We start from the raw sequence: 16,141 nt of genomic DNA, 5'->3' as shown, positions 1-16,141 counted from the left end.
AAGTTGAGAAGTGGCTAAATCTGCATATTTACCCAAATAGGTGAGGAGGATGACATGGAAGAGACTGCTGGCCCCAGTCAACCCGCCAAAGCTGCCAAAAAAAAAAGGCAGCCACATTTCACAAGCAAGGAGATGGAGGTTTTGATCCAGAAGTGCGTTGACATCCTGCCCCAGGCAGCCAGGAATATGAGCCAAAGCCAGAAGTGGAGAATGTGGGAGGAGGTCGCCGTTGCTGTCAATAGGGTGGGTGATTATGTCCGTCTAGCCCGGGATGTCAAACGGCGGTAAGTAAACACTTTCCCATCCTATAAACAAACCCCATTGTAAAAAAAAGGATAATGGTTCCAACTTCATTCCACAGATGGGCAGACTTCAAATATCGTCTCAAGCAAAAACTTGCCGACAGGGCTAGGCATGCAAGGGGGACAGGTGGGGGTCCCACCCCTGTGTCATTGGAGTTGACAGACTTAGAAGAGCTGGCACAGGGGTGTGTGCAGGCTGTGGAGGTGTTTGGCGTGTCCAACATGGATACGGACATGCCAGACTTTGCGGCTCCTCATGTTGGCCAAGGTAAGTCTTGTGATGTCACCAACTCTGAAATGCTATTGTGCCAATATGTAGATTCTAATGTGAGTCTTTTCCCAATTTTCCGAACAGAGACAGAGGCGGATGAGTCTGCTCCAGAGGGGAGCCTTGGCCGCAGAATTTCTGCTGGCTCTGCAGGGGAGGAACCAGTACATCCGGCTGAGGACCCTGCAGAAGCCAGTCCAGGGCGTGCCCCCTCGCAGGCAGTGGGCCTCCTCACAGAACTCAATTTTAAATCGGATTGCCATACGGAGATTCTGCAGAGGATGGACGCCAGTCTGATACGGGTGGCTGAGGCCCTGGAGCAAAATGCTGCGGCCAACGTGATCATTGCTCAGGCCCTGGTGAAAAATACCAGGGCCAACATCCGCATCGCCGATGCCCTGGAGCAGCTCGTTCGCCAGCACATGGTGGAGCCGACCTCCCTTCCTGCCGGAACATCCGGATCCTCCACCTCTGGCACAACATCAGCCAATCCTCCAAATGTGCCTAGCCCTGTGCCTAGTCCAGAGGCCACAACATCTGCCTCTGTACAGGCCAGCCCGATGGCATCCCGGACCCGGTCTGGCGCCCACCCTCACCCAGCCAAACGGACGAGAAAACGGTGACAGCAATGGCGACTTTTCCCACACTCCTTCTGTGCTTGGCTCATATTCCTTTCTGGTCAAAACTTCCCTCTCCTTTCTTGTGAAATGTTTTTACATTTGGTATTTACGTTGATGTTAGCAGTTATGGCTTTTTTTTTTTTTTTAACAAATATCTTTGCCACAAAAAAAAGGCAACAAAATATTAGGCCAATTTGTTTGTGTTTAAACAATAAATTTAAAAAAAACAACTGACATTGTATTGTGACATTATTGTACAAATGGGTTCCATTTAATCCTGGCCCTAAAGGCAAAAACTGACCCTCTTAAAAAAAAAAAAAGGCCTCTTTAAGGAACGTTTAAAAAATCACATAGCGATGCAAATTCCACAGTAAACCAAAAAAAAGGGGAGCTAATTAAAACATGATGACATTATTGTTACAATAGGCCATAACCAACAAATTGTGGCCAAAATAAAACACCAAAAATGTACGCTAATTGATTGTGTAATCATGACATTAGCAGCTCTGATTTCCACCTGCGTACGCTTTTGTGCTATCCCAATAAACTGCTTTCCAAACACATACCAAGCCGGTTTTCAATCCAACACTAATTACTTTACTGACCCGCCGCGATTAATCGCAGCACCATCGTTGAGTCCCGGGACGGAGGAGAAGGCCATCGCCAATGTGGTCGAGTAATCCTGACCCTAAGCTGTGCGAGCATTTTGAAGGGAAAGCGGATGTTCCAGTGACGTATGAGACGGTCCGAACACATTTGACGTTCGCATCTGCTAATGTATGTACGCCCCGAAAACGCCTCGCCACGCCTGCGTTTTTTCATCTCCACCCCCGTCAACACCCAAAAACGCCCTGTTCTGTCAATCACATTTGGCATGTCACTTCCTGTACGCTATTTTAGGAACGAGAGAAAAAAAACTCGCAATCTGCCGTACGCACATGCGCAGTGTAACACCGACGCATGCGCGGTTAGTCAACATCGGAACGCAACGAGCGTACTGTTGGTAACATGCGGCTCTGAATGAGGGCCTTAGTATACAGCCTGAAATTGGCTAAAAGCTGTTAGCAGTGTCATCCGGTTACCGGAAATGATGCGACGCTATGGAGAGTCAAAGATGCTGTTGGTCACTTCTTCCATGAACTGGAAAGTGACGCCACATTGTTTAATTCAATGTATTACATATCAAAAGTGCTATTATTTAGTAAGTAGCCTGTAATAGGTTGAAAACTATAAGTCACGTCATCCGGATTACCGGAAATGACGTGACGCTATGAGGAATCAAAAAGCTATTGACCGCGTCTTCCGAAAACCAGAAGTGACACGACGCTGCTTTAATTCAGTATATTAATTGTCGGAAGTGTCATTACATTGCCTACATCCATGAGATAATACATTAATATCCATTAACATCTCAACTAGTCTTTATAATAGTACTATTTTCCAGGTTATTTGGTATAGATTTCTTTAGGTTTTAATTAATAAAATTATCTCCATATTTTCCAGGATCGGAAATGACGTAGGAGACTGATTAATAAAATCAGAAGTGTGGCAAAATGTCCTGCACAGGAAGTGGGGCAAAATATATATAGAAAGATAATATAACATTAAAATACTAAATGGTGTTTTTATTTGTGTTTTTTTCTTGTGACATTTAGGGCCTCATTCAGAGGCGGTCGGAGGATTCAAGCGGTCGCTCAGAAACTGGGCGGCCACTTGCATCCTGACCGCCCACCTCTTTTGCGGTCGTTAGGCTGTGGGTTAACACCCACAGCTCTAACGACCGCTCCGGTGATGGTTGCGATGGTCAGAGACATCGCGACCATCGGGGCTTACGACGAGACCCTAGGGTAGGATCTCCCTTGTCGTAAGCCCCGGAGAGCTTCTGGCTCTGTTAGAGCCCGAAGCTCTCCACTGACATCACTAGTGATGTCAGTGGGGCCGCCCCCAAATGGTAGGCGTTCCCATGGGAACGCCTCTGTTTGGGCTGCCACCCCCCTGGCCTGCCTTACAAATGGGGCGAGTTGTCAATCAACATCGGCAGCTCGCCCCCTTTGGATCAAGACCCGCAACGACCGGCGCTGTCGGTCGTAGCGGGTCTCACACATTCACACAACGGCGATGGCGCCGTTGTGCGAATGCTCTGTGGGGGGCCATCAACCCGGTCCGAGCGCATCGGCGCTAATGACCGGATCTGAATGACCCCCTTAATGTGTGATTTAAGGGTGAATAATCTTTTAATAGTAATCAATAAATATAAATTTAAATAAACCAATGTGATGGTTATCCATATTACTTTTTGGTTAAAAGTGATGAGTGAATAAGTATAAATAAATTAATTGAATATAATGTTCAAATACAGTGATACATTTTAATGTGATTACAAATACAGTGACACATCCTTAAAATTTTTTTTTACTTGAATATAATAAGTATATGATCAAACCAATATGTATAAACCAAACATATACAACCTAGATTGAATAATATATAATAAATGAATAGTATTTACACTAAAAATTCATTAAAAATTTATAAAAAATTGACAGAGGTTTATTAAACATTAATTAAAAGGTTCATAAAAAAGATTCATAAAAAAGAAACAATATCAATACCCTCATATAGTCCTACTGGGACTAAATAATTATTCATATATATCCAATAGGATTCTTTTTTGCCAAGATTAAGTTTCTATTATAATGATGTGAGGGGATATGTTCTAACAAAATTTCAAAGATTGGGAGTTGGCACCATGGACACTAGTAAAGTGTCTTGGTAGACTGTGATTAGATACCTGATAACGGATGTTTCGCATGTGTTCTAGGAATCTAATTTTTATTGGCCTTTTAATTTTTCCAACATAATATAGCCCACAACCGCATTCAATGCGATAAAAGACATATGTGGTATTGCATGTTACTAATGATTTTAATGTATAAATTTTTCCATTATCAAGGAAAAAGGAAAAAGGCAGTTTGTCCACATGTTTGCAGACCATACAGTTCATACATGGAAAACACCCATTTTTCTTATAAGTTAACCACTTATTTTTGTTGTCTGTAGATCGATTTTTTATGTTTCTGGGAGCAAGCATTGTTTTCAAAGCTCTTGCTTTTTTGTATATTACTTTAGGTTTTAAAGGTAAGTGAGAACCCAAAATAGGATCTTTTAATAAAATTTTCCAATGATGGTTCAATATCCCTTTTATCTATACAGTATATGTGTGTATGTGTATATATATATATATATATATATATATATATATATATATCTCAAAAAGGATTTTTCCTATGGTAAGGAAAAAAGAGAGGCGGCAATCCCAATGATGAGGTACAAAATGGTCTTTAAATGGACTGTACATTCTGATCAAAAGGCTTTAGAGTTTTGAAACTTCGTTTACTATCTGCACCTATACTGTTATCCATTTAAACACCTTTTTGTAGCCCATCATTGGGAATGCCGCCTCTCTTTTTTCCTTGCCATAGGAAAAATCTTTTTGTATCAATTTATTTAGGAAGGCACCCTTCAGCAGATTTCTCATCCAGAGTGCTGAATCTATGGCAATTATAAATATATATATATACATATATATATATAACTGCATGTAGATGGGCACTCCAGATAAAAATAAGGTTAATTGCTGTGGTGCCTTCCTACAAAAAAATATACCAAGCAAGTCTTCTAAGGATAGAAGCAGGTGGCACTCGTCCGGATTTAACTCAAAGTGCATATTTATTAAGCCATGTAAGCTGATGTTTCAAGGCCAGAACGACCTTGTCACACCCTGATGACAAGGTCGTTCTGGCCTTGAAACATTGGCTTACATGGCTTAATAAATATTCACTTTGAGTTAAGTCCTGGATGAGTGCCGCCTGCTTCTATCCTTAGAAGACTTGCTTGGTGTATATATATGTATATATATATATATATATATATATATATATACAGTATATATATATATATATATATATATATACACATATATATAATAAATATGTAGCAAATGTACAGTATATAATACTGTATATATAAAATACTCACTATCACACATATACACATACATACACACTAACACATACTGTATATACACACACATATACAGTATACACACAAAAATGTACATACACACATATATACAGTATACACACAAACACATACATACACACTAACACATATACAGTATACATGCACAAAAACACATACATACACACGAACACATACACACACAGTATACACACACACTAATATAGATATACACATTGACACATGCATACACATATACACTCTAACATATACACACACACTAACACATACATACAATATATATATACAATAAAAACATACACATATACACATATATACACAATAAAACCGTATATATACACACTTACTTTTTATGCTGCTGCTGCTCACATCCTTAGGCTCTAATGCTGCTATTCGCAGGTCATTTGGGGGCAGGGCTTGCCATATTGCCGTATTGGCTCCGCCCCCTTCAGGCATGGTAGTAGCAGAGGGAATTGGTTGGTCAGGGGGGGTTTCTAGCTACTCAGAAACCCCCTCCTGCATGCTCTAGAGGTGGGGGCCCTGGGACAATCACCCCTGTCACCCCCCCTTAATCTGGCCCTGATAAGGATTGCACATTTGTTCAGCACCAATCAGCAAAACATCCAAATTGTAACTAGACATAGACCAGGTAGATATATACCAAACATTAACTGGCATCCATCACAATCATAATGTAACACACTTAAATATTCACTTTCACCCAAGAAGTAATTACTTAACACACAGCTACTCCCCTCGCCTGCCTGTGAGAGAATCAAATATAAAAAGGGATATGTACTACCGAGCTCTATTTGTTCTTAAGCAGCTCAATTAATATAAATAACTTAGGAGAATGTAATAACACTGAGCGCTATATGTATGATAATAAACATAAATGAATGTGGTACCTGTAAAGAAAAATGTTGATTAATAAACAATTATATGTGTATAGCTCCTTTTAGGAGAATTTGATGGGTCCCTTATCTTTTAGACTGTCATTTCTGCCCATGAAATGTTACCTTTCTTTCCCTACCTTGCCCTTTCCTTAGACCTTCCGCTTTCTCTCCTCCAGCGTGACGGTGCCAGTTGTGGTGGTAGTTGGAGAGCTAGAGCCTGGCCTTGGCTGTTGCTCTCTGTGGTCCCATAGCATCTGGCCTCGATCGGCCGCTGATGATGATGTCACTCAGGAAAGATGGCGTGTGTGACTGGCCATGTAGCTGGGTTGTCCAAGAAGAGTTCAGGATAGCCACCTAGTGCCTCCAATGCATTTTGTGCGCTTGCACACTTTTTCAAGGATGGCATGTCCTCCACCAAAGTTTGTTTAAATAGCAAAAAACTTCATTTTCAAACTGGAACTTCATCCAGGAAGTGAAATAAAAAGGCAGCAGCCATGTGTTCTCCCTCCATCTTTTTATTGGGAGATTAAAATATAGGAATAGTAAAAACTACTTCTAATGAAACTTAAAAACTTAAAGTTCAAATTTAAAGGTACCACATATTAAATGGATTTTTTTTTAAATATATAAAGTTCCTATATTAGATATATAAGATATTATATAAGTTAATAAATGATATAAAAAAATATAAAATAACTTATAGATATTAAAATATAGAGGAATTTTTATATGAGGTTTCTATATTGGATATATAAGGTCTTGTAAGTATTGAAGATATTGATGTATTAAAAATTAAAAATTAGGTGTACTAAGAACTAATAAAATTTCATATGTTTAGAAAAAGGCATTTAATTCAATATCTATATTTAATCCGTACGGGTGCAAAGTCTTTACTTCATAGATCCATCCTGTTTCTGCTCTTTTTAGGTTGTTAACTATATTTCCTCCTCTCCAATTGTGGTGTTTTTTTGAACAGCTGTAAATATTAATCCTTCTGGATTCTTCTTATGGCTTGTAGAAAGTGATTCAAGACACTATGGGTAACTAAGCCTCTTTTAATGTTAAAGACATGTTCCGCTAATCTGGTTCTCAATTTTCTCTTTGTCTGGCCCACATATTGCAGGCCACAGGAACATTCCAGAAGATAAATCACTTGTTCGCTTTCACATGTTGCAAATTCTTTATTTGTATATGTTTTCATAGTGATATTGGATTTAAATTCCTTAGATGTTTTGTAGTTGATATTCTTTCATTTTTGCATTGCCGGACACTTAAAGCAAAAAAAATGTTCTAAGACATATGATTCTCTTCTAATGGGATAAAGCTTTTTTACCAATTCTTGCTTCATATTCTTTTCTCTTTTGTAGATTACACATAATTTCTCAGGAATTATGGAATTTAAATCTGTATCTAATTTCAGAATGTGCCAGTGTTTTTTTAATAATGTTTCAATAGTTTTGTTATTGCTATTGAACTGTGTTATAAACAATAAATTAATTTCTTCAACCTGGATCCTTTGTTTATAAGTGATAAGGCTGCTTATTTCCAATTCTGTCACTTTCTCAAACTGAAGTTCCAAATCTTTTTCTTTGCATCCTTTGTTTATGAAGTTCCTTTTTAATTCCTCACTTTGTATCTGGTAGACTGTCTCTTCAGTATACAGTTCCTTTTATATCTTCTGAACTGGCTGCCTGGAATATTCTTCACTCAATTTCTGTGATGGTTATTAGAAAATGGTAGGACATTGTTCCCATTTACTTCCTTTACATGGGTTTTGGAATGGTGATTATTATCCATTTGTAGATCTCTAAATCCAGGACTAGTATCTTCTCCTTGCTTGTTGTAGTTGTGAATTCCAAATTAATGCCATTATTGTTTATATAATTAATTAATTCTTGTAGATCTTCATTTGAACCATCTCATGCAAAAAATATGTCATCTATAAAATGTTCCCAGCAAACTATATTGTCCTTGTATTTGTTATTGTCCCATATACATTCATTTTCCCATTAGATATGAATACATTTGCATAATTAGGTGTGAAGGAGGTTCCCATTGCGGTCCTGTATTTTTGGAGATAAAATTTGCCTTCATACCAGAAGTAGTTGTGAGTTAAAATCAATTAGATGTTTTTCATTATAAAATGTATCTGTTGATTTTATGGGTGAAATAATCTCATACTTTCACATCCAATATCATTGTTAATAAATTTGTATAACAATTTTTCGTCGCTTGTTCCTAAAGTGTAGTGTTCTTTCCAAACCAGATTTTCTAAAATTTTTAGTATACTTATTATGTCCTTCAAGTGACTTTTCTGTATTGACACTAAATCTTGGAGGAAGAGATCAATATACTTAGATAAATTGGATGTAATTGATTTCAGTCCCGATATTATTGGACGTCCCGGAGGATTCTGTGTATCTTTGTGAATCTTCGGCAAAAAGTAAAAGGTTGGAATTTTTGGATCCTTTTCCTTAATGAAGTTATATTCTTTTTTGTTTATTATTCCCAAATCATATCCTTCACCCAACTATGTATCTAATTGTTTTGCAAATTTGGAGGTTGGATCATTCTCTAAAACTTCATATGTATCCATGTCTCCCAGCAATCTTTCAGCTTCTTGTCTGTGAGAAAATCAGCCAGGGTAATTTCTATAGAAATTAATGCTGCTTTTTTTTTCGAAGCTTCAGAGCATGTCCAATGTTTTCTAAAATCGTTAAAACCAAAAATGTACTCCAATTACCCCAAATTAAAATGTTTCATTCATTTTTTACCCCAAATGTAATTAAAGTATTTATTTAAATGAAAAACAATTGCTTCAACTTTTTAAAAAAATTAAATTGGTCTAAAATTACCCCCAAATCACCTTTTTTCTACTTTGTTTTATTTTTCATTTTATTTGTTTGTAATAAAATGAAAAACGGTTTGCTTTCATATTTTTTTTACTTTAAAAAAAATGCACTAATCAGACATTTAATACTTAAAAAAACCCAATATACTGTATTTTGCTTTGGGACAGTAATAACCATTATTACTGTTAACCAAAAATTTTTTAAGGGTACAGGCTGATATCCCTTTTTTTAATTTCCTGCTGATTTTTGCCAAAAAAATTTCACAACCTATTTTCTATTAGATACCATGGGTATCAGGATCGCACATACCTGTGTTAATAGAAAATTGGTTGTGAACCCCGCATTTATTTTTCTGGGGAAAACCTTGTGGCTAAATGGATATGGCCCTGCAAATCCAGAGAGCAGAGACCCCTTTGTCACACATTTCCCCCTAATGTTGCAAAGTAGGGATAATTTGTTAGTATGTTATTTTGATGTTATTTTGACAAGACCTGTGGAATAGAACCTTATACCAGGATTTTGTGAGTATTAAATTGGAAAACTAGGGATGTGTGGGGGAGTCAGGCCCAGCAACTGGGAGGGTCCAGGTGTCCAAATGTACCAGGCTGCAAGGTCCTAGGGGCCCCAAAGTGTGCCACTGCCTGCACTGCTGCTGCAGTGATCAGCAGGGTTCAGGCATGTATGGGGCCCCTGCTGATCAATGCAGTGGGGGCTGGGGGAGGGGAGCAGGGTGCCATCTGCCACCTGACCTGGAGACATTACCTGTAGCCACATGCTGCATAAACTAGCAGGGCTGGCCAGTTGCTTACTACTGGCTGCTCCCAGGGCTCAGCTTGGTGAAGCTCATCACTGTGGTGGGGGCAGAGCTGCTGCCTGATGACTCCTTGAGATAGAAGGAGTCATTAGGTAGCTCCGCCCCACCACAGTGCTCTGCCTCTCTCCAGTCCCACCCAGCAGCAGCAGTCAGGACTCAGGACTCAGCAGGTGCTGACCAGGAACCTCCAGGTAAGTGCACCCTGGGTGGTGGGGATACAAAATGTGGGCTAGGATTGGGAAGCACAGTGCAGGATGGGAGAGCACAGTGTGAGAAAGGATGGGAGAGCAGTGTGAGAGGGGTGATGGGAGAGCATAATGTGGGATTGGATAGCACACTGTGGGATGGGGATCACAATGGTTAATAGAAGAGCACATTGTGGGATGAGGTAGGTTTGAGAGAGTATAGTGTCAGATGGGGGAGCATAGTGGGATATGTAAGGACAGTGTGGGATGGGGAGCTTATGTATATATTTTTTAAAAAATAATAAAAAAATATATATATGCATACATATATTATGCTTATGCAAAGGAGCAAATACCAGTCCCTATGCTGCTTAGGTTAAGTCCTTTGAAAATCAAGTAGCCGGCAGAGTCAAGCCAACACCGAGACGAGAGGATCCGGCGCATGGCAAGCTGAGGAAAAGACACACAAGCAGAGATTCTGTGGTAGGCATATATAGACTAAGGTAAGTATGGGACATGAAGGGAAACTGTGGGGTCTCAGAGGTTCCCCAGAAAAACCACATATAGCCATACCCCGAACTGTCCCGCTTCTGGTGGGACAGTCCAGCTATTCAGGTACTGTCCCGACCTCCCACCGGCGAGCCGCAGTGTCCCGCGGTGGGAGGGAGTTGGGAGAAATCAATTTCACTGCTGTGCAGAGCAGCAGTGAATAGATGCCGTGCGCATGCGCACGGCATCTCTTCACTGTGCAGGGAGGACAGACTCAAATAACTGGCCTGTTTCTGACAGGTACCCTGGAATGGGGGGCCCCTAAAAAAATGGGTGTACTGGGCCCCATGATTTCTGTTGCTGGCCCTGGGGGGAGTGGTTATTTAATTAATTTATACAATACTCTGTGTGTTTCTTGTCTTTATTTTAATATTTTCTGTACAGGTGGACTACAGGTGCAATCAGTCCCTTAGTGTCTGGTCAAGCTGGCACTTGTGATTCACAGTAATCTGTGCAGTGCTCCACCCAATCCTACCTGCCACAAACAGGTCTATTGTTTAGCATCTATTCCACAGTATTTCAATGGAAACCGCAGCCAAATATAACACACCACGTTGGGTTGTCATATACACACACACATAGGGGTATATTTACTAAAGTGAGGGTTTTTAGAAGTAGAGATGTTGCCCATAACCAATCAGCTTCTATTTAACATTTATAAAGCATCTGAATATATCCCATAGATAGATAGTAAATTTGACCTTGTGCTGCCAGTTGCCAGCCAGGTTTTGACCTGCCTTCTGTTGGTAAGCAGTGGCCTACTGTAGCAAGGTTTACATATGACCTGTGGTAAATAGGTTGCTAGCAGCACAGTCCAGATTTGTATCAAATGATACTAAGGGAAATATGACTTGCTCATGAAGACTGAAACAAAACATATTTCCCAACCCAAATGTTTCAATGGAGTCACCTTAGGCTCAGGGATCCTCCTAACTACAAATAGTTATCAACTCACAAGTAACCACTTTGGAAGGTGCAGTAAAAACTGCTTTCCCACTTCACAGCAACTTTTGATAACATACAGAAGCTGCTGAGATATATATATATATATATATATATATAATATATATATATATATATAGAGAGAGAGAGAGAGAGAAGAGAAGTACTGCACTCTCAAAAAAAATAAATGAATGCTGGGTGCACAGACATATGAAATTGCATAATAATAACCACGGATGGGAAGACCAGCACACCAGATAAAGTATCAAAAAAGTCAGTTTATATAGAATGCATGTAAAAACATGAACATTGGTGTCCAGAAAAAATATTTTCAGTCACAGATAATCATGCAATACAGAATATACTTATCACAATCTGTATAATCAACACACTGGCACCAATAGTAGTATAAGCTGCCTTAATAGATGGCTGTCCATCTATTAAGGCAGCTTATACTACTATTGGTGCCAGTGTGTTGATTATACAGATTGTGATAAGTATATTCTGTATTGCACGATTATCTGTGACTGAAAATATTTTTTCTGGACACCAATGTTCATGTTTTTACATGCATTCTATATAAACTGATTTTTTTGATACTTTATCTGGTGTGCTGGTCTTCCCATCCGTGGTTATTATATATATATATATATATATATATATATATATATATTTTTTTTTTTTTTTTTAATGAAACAAAACTCGCACCTCCTTCTTGTTATATTGAAGGAGGAGGAACATAATTTTTTTTCTGTAGTAAAATATACAGTTTGTGAAACGAAGATTGGGTTTAATTATAATTCTGTTAGATCAATGTAAAATTCTGTGTACTAGAACCCAGGGGTGTAACTAGAACTTTGTGGGCCCCATAGCAAAATTTTTAAGGGACCCCCACCAACTCAGGTCTCAACCAGAGTGTTTGCATATATATATATGATATATATATATAAATGTATTTACGTGTATATATATATATATATATATATATATGTATATACAAATATATACAATGATCGCACCGAACTAAATAAGTCCTAGGGACTACTCACTTTAAAAATTGGGGTCCTGCTCCACTATTTCTGGGTCCCATTACATATTATGGGGGGTGAGGGCAGGCAGCAGGGCACAGTGCTCGGGGCATTTGGGGTAGAGCTTGGGGGTAAAGGCAGGGAGAAGTTAGGGTAGAGCTGGGGTAGAGGGGAGTGAGAGCAGGCAGTGCTGGGGATTTGGAGGGGTAAAGGTAGATACCAGATGGTGCAGTACTGGGGGAAGGTGGGGGTTAGGGGCAGGCAGTGCTGGGGGGTAGGGAGGGGGTAAGGATTAGTCCCGGCTCAAGGAATCTGAGCACCATGTGCCAGCCCGGTACACAGCACCCTGTATTGGAGGCATGGCCTCATTTCCATAGGCCATGCCCCCTGCATGACGTTATTTGGAGGCATGCCAGCATGGAACACCCCCATATAATGTCAGGCTGGGGGTAAAGCCCAGCCCTCTGTCACTGGCTGGACTTCCCCCAGCCCTCTGCCATCAGTGAATGGATGCTGCGTGCATGCAAGTGGCATCCATTCACACTCCGGGGGTCCACACAGCTGTAGTGGTGGGGGTCCCCAACCTCCCGATTTGCAATACCCGCCATTTATAAAACATCACCCGCCATTTATAAAATAGTGACAAAACTAGTTTTTTGTCTTCCAAGGCATTATCCAGATGATGGGGAGTAATTTATCAATGCAAAAAAACAAACCATGTCCAAACCATGTCGGCCCACGGGTGGAACAGCAGGACAGTACTGTCCCGCTGAAATCAGGATGTTGGGGAGGGTGCACCCTCTATGGGTGGCACCCCTGTGTGACCGCACTGGTCGAACACCCCTAGTGCCGACTCTGGAAAGGATTGATACCAGCTGGTGCAGTACTGGGGGCAAGGAGGGTGTTAGGGGCAGGCAGTGCTGGGAGTAGAGAGGGGGTAAGGGTGAATAGCAGCTGGGGCAATACTAGGGGTAAGAAGAGGTTAGGAGCAGGCAGTGCTGGGGGTAGGGAGCGGGCAAGGGTAGATGGTAGCTGGGGCAGTAATAGGGGGCAAGCAGTAGGTTAAAGCAGGCAGTTCTGGGGGTAGAAAGGGGGCATTTGTATATAGCAGCTGGGGCAGTACTGGGGGCAAGAAGGATTTTAGGGGCAGGCAGTGCTGGGACTAGGAAGGAGGTAAGTGTAGATAGAAGGGCAGCTTATAGTAGTAGTAGCAGCTGCCTTCCCCAACCCCCACAGTACCAAACAGCCAAACTTACTTTTGTGCCTGGTGCAAGGGCTGTCCTGCCGCAGGGTGCCAGGTGCCGGCCGCTGGTTGCCGGGGCCATCCTGCCACCGGGTGTCAGGGCCTACTCCCACCGGGATCAGTCTGCCACCGGGTGAAGGGGGCCAGCATGACGCCGGGTGTCTGGGCCATGTGCTGGGTCCATCCTGCTGCCAGGTGTTGGGGAAGCAGCTCCTTGTCACTGTGTAGTGCCTGGTGCTCATGCCGGCTCCCGGTGCACACCTGGACCACCCCATAGTTTAGCCTGAGTACAGGGGTTTGCTTGCTGGGACAACAGGCCCCCTAAGCCGCCTGGCCCCATAGCATGCACAAAAGTTTTCGCCGATGACGTCATTTTGCCTGTCATAAAATTTCTGCCGTATTCAATTGCACAGACTTTTCACTGGTATGAAAATTCTGTGCCTTGTAACCAGCAGAAAAGATTTGCCTGTGAATGGAGGCGGAAAAAAGTGCAGAATTGGGGGTTTGGGGGTGCAAACTTGTGGGAACACACCTGCAGCCTTGGAACAGTCGCCAAAAGGTAAACTGCATCCAAAGAAGTTTAAAAAAACTTTAGAACACCCTGAAAAAGTACTTTTGTTTTGGGGACAAAAAAAATCAAAGTTTGGGGGCAAACTTCAAAACTAGAGAAATCGACTCCAGGGGGTCCCACAAGTATGCCCAAGCTGTTTTTTGAATTGCAGGTGCATGCTGAAGGTGTGTTTTTTAAGTTTTTAAAAACACACTTTAGCGATTTTTAACCATGCTTATACCCATTTTCATGTACCCCATTTTGCTGGGATTACTTATTTAAAAAAACAAAACTGGTAAATGCTATTCTTCACCACTTGTGCAAAGATGCAATATAGCTCCAATTGAGAGCATTTAAGCACCCCAAATACCTTCAGCAGGGCTATTCAGGGGTATCCATAGTGATCCCCCATGTCAGTGCATCTTTAGGGGTGTGTCAGGCTGTTTTCCCCAAATCTGACAGTACTTTTCGCCGATCTCAGTTTCGCCGAGACGCATTCTCACGTCCTTTCCAATTGAATAGGGTGAATCACGGTGATGAGCGCGATACTTTTCTGGAGGCAAAACTGGCGATGATGGTGAAAACTCTGGCATGCGAAAAGTCCAGGACTTTTCGCCAGGCAATTGAATACGGCCTCACATACTATACAGAGGGTTAATATATTCCTTTGAAATTGGTTAATTCAGCTACAAGTGCAGCAGGATAGGTTAGCAGTGCCTGATAATTATTTATATTTACGGCAGAAGAGAAGCATTTAAATCACTCAAGTTGTTTGTAAAACAATTAGAGGATATCACTTGATTGCACTGTCTTACAATTAACAGAGGGTGATTATTGCTAAATCCTATAAAACTTTATGACGTACTTTTCACGCTTGTAAAATAAAGTGCCACAGAGACCAGTAATTTGAATAAAAGTGCTGTTTGCCAAAGTTAGATTTACTGCTGACTGAAGACTCTAAGGAGCCTATTCATCATCAATTAATTTTTACAAAAGCAGGTGTAAACGAACATTTTCACCTGCAATTGTAAAAATTAAGTGTTCGGGCCATTCATTAAGAAGGTAAAGCAGGAGATATCACAGATATCTCCTACTTACCTTCCTTTTGCAGAATGGTATGGGGAGAGAATTCATCAAGCTCTGAAAATACAATATTTTCGGAGCTTGAGTGCAGTAGCATTCACCATCTTCAGATGGAGAATGCTCCCACTTGTGGATCGCAACAAGCTCCTTCTCTTTCAGATCCCTCCACCCTTGTCCGGCTACTTCTGCTGGACATCTGGTCTTGTGCGCATGCGTGACCTGTAGGTCGCGCATATGCACTCCCGAAAAGAAAAGATTAACTGCTCCGAAAAGGAGCAGTGAAGCCGCTTGCTGGGACAGCTGATTTCACATGCTCCAGATTCCGTGGCGAGATAGAATGTTAATTATCGGGGTCCTAACATCATGAATAGGTCACTAAAAGGTAAATGTCACCATGTCTAACTTTCCATATATACTAATATTAAATTAAACTATATTTATCTTTTAACTAATTCCCTACATCAATTGGAAATAGTTTATGAAGTACTGTAAGTTGGACACCAATGGATATATTTACTAGAGTTCAGTTTTTTTTAGAATTGTCGATTTTGCCCATAGCAACCAATCAGATTATATATAGCTATTATCTTCTAGAAGGTGTTAGATAAATGTTAATGATAATCTAATTGGTTGCTATGGGCAACATCTCCACTTCTGAAAACCTGCACCTTAGTAAATATACTAATCTCTATTCTCAGGAGACTTATCTAGTAACTAGAAGTGAAGAATTATGTGTTGAGAGATGAAAAAACATTATAGATGCACCAT

The sequence above is a fragment of the Taudactylus pleione genome, unplaced genomic scaffold (assembly GCF_031769625.1).
Source record: "Taudactylus pleione unplaced genomic scaffold, aTauple2 ptg000015l, whole genome shotgun sequence".
Lineage (NCBI taxonomy): Eukaryota > Metazoa > Chordata > Amphibia > Anura > Myobatrachidae > Taudactylus > Taudactylus pleione.
The sequence above is the reverse complement of the archived record's forward strand: the minus strand, read 5'-3'. Positions refer to the sequence as shown.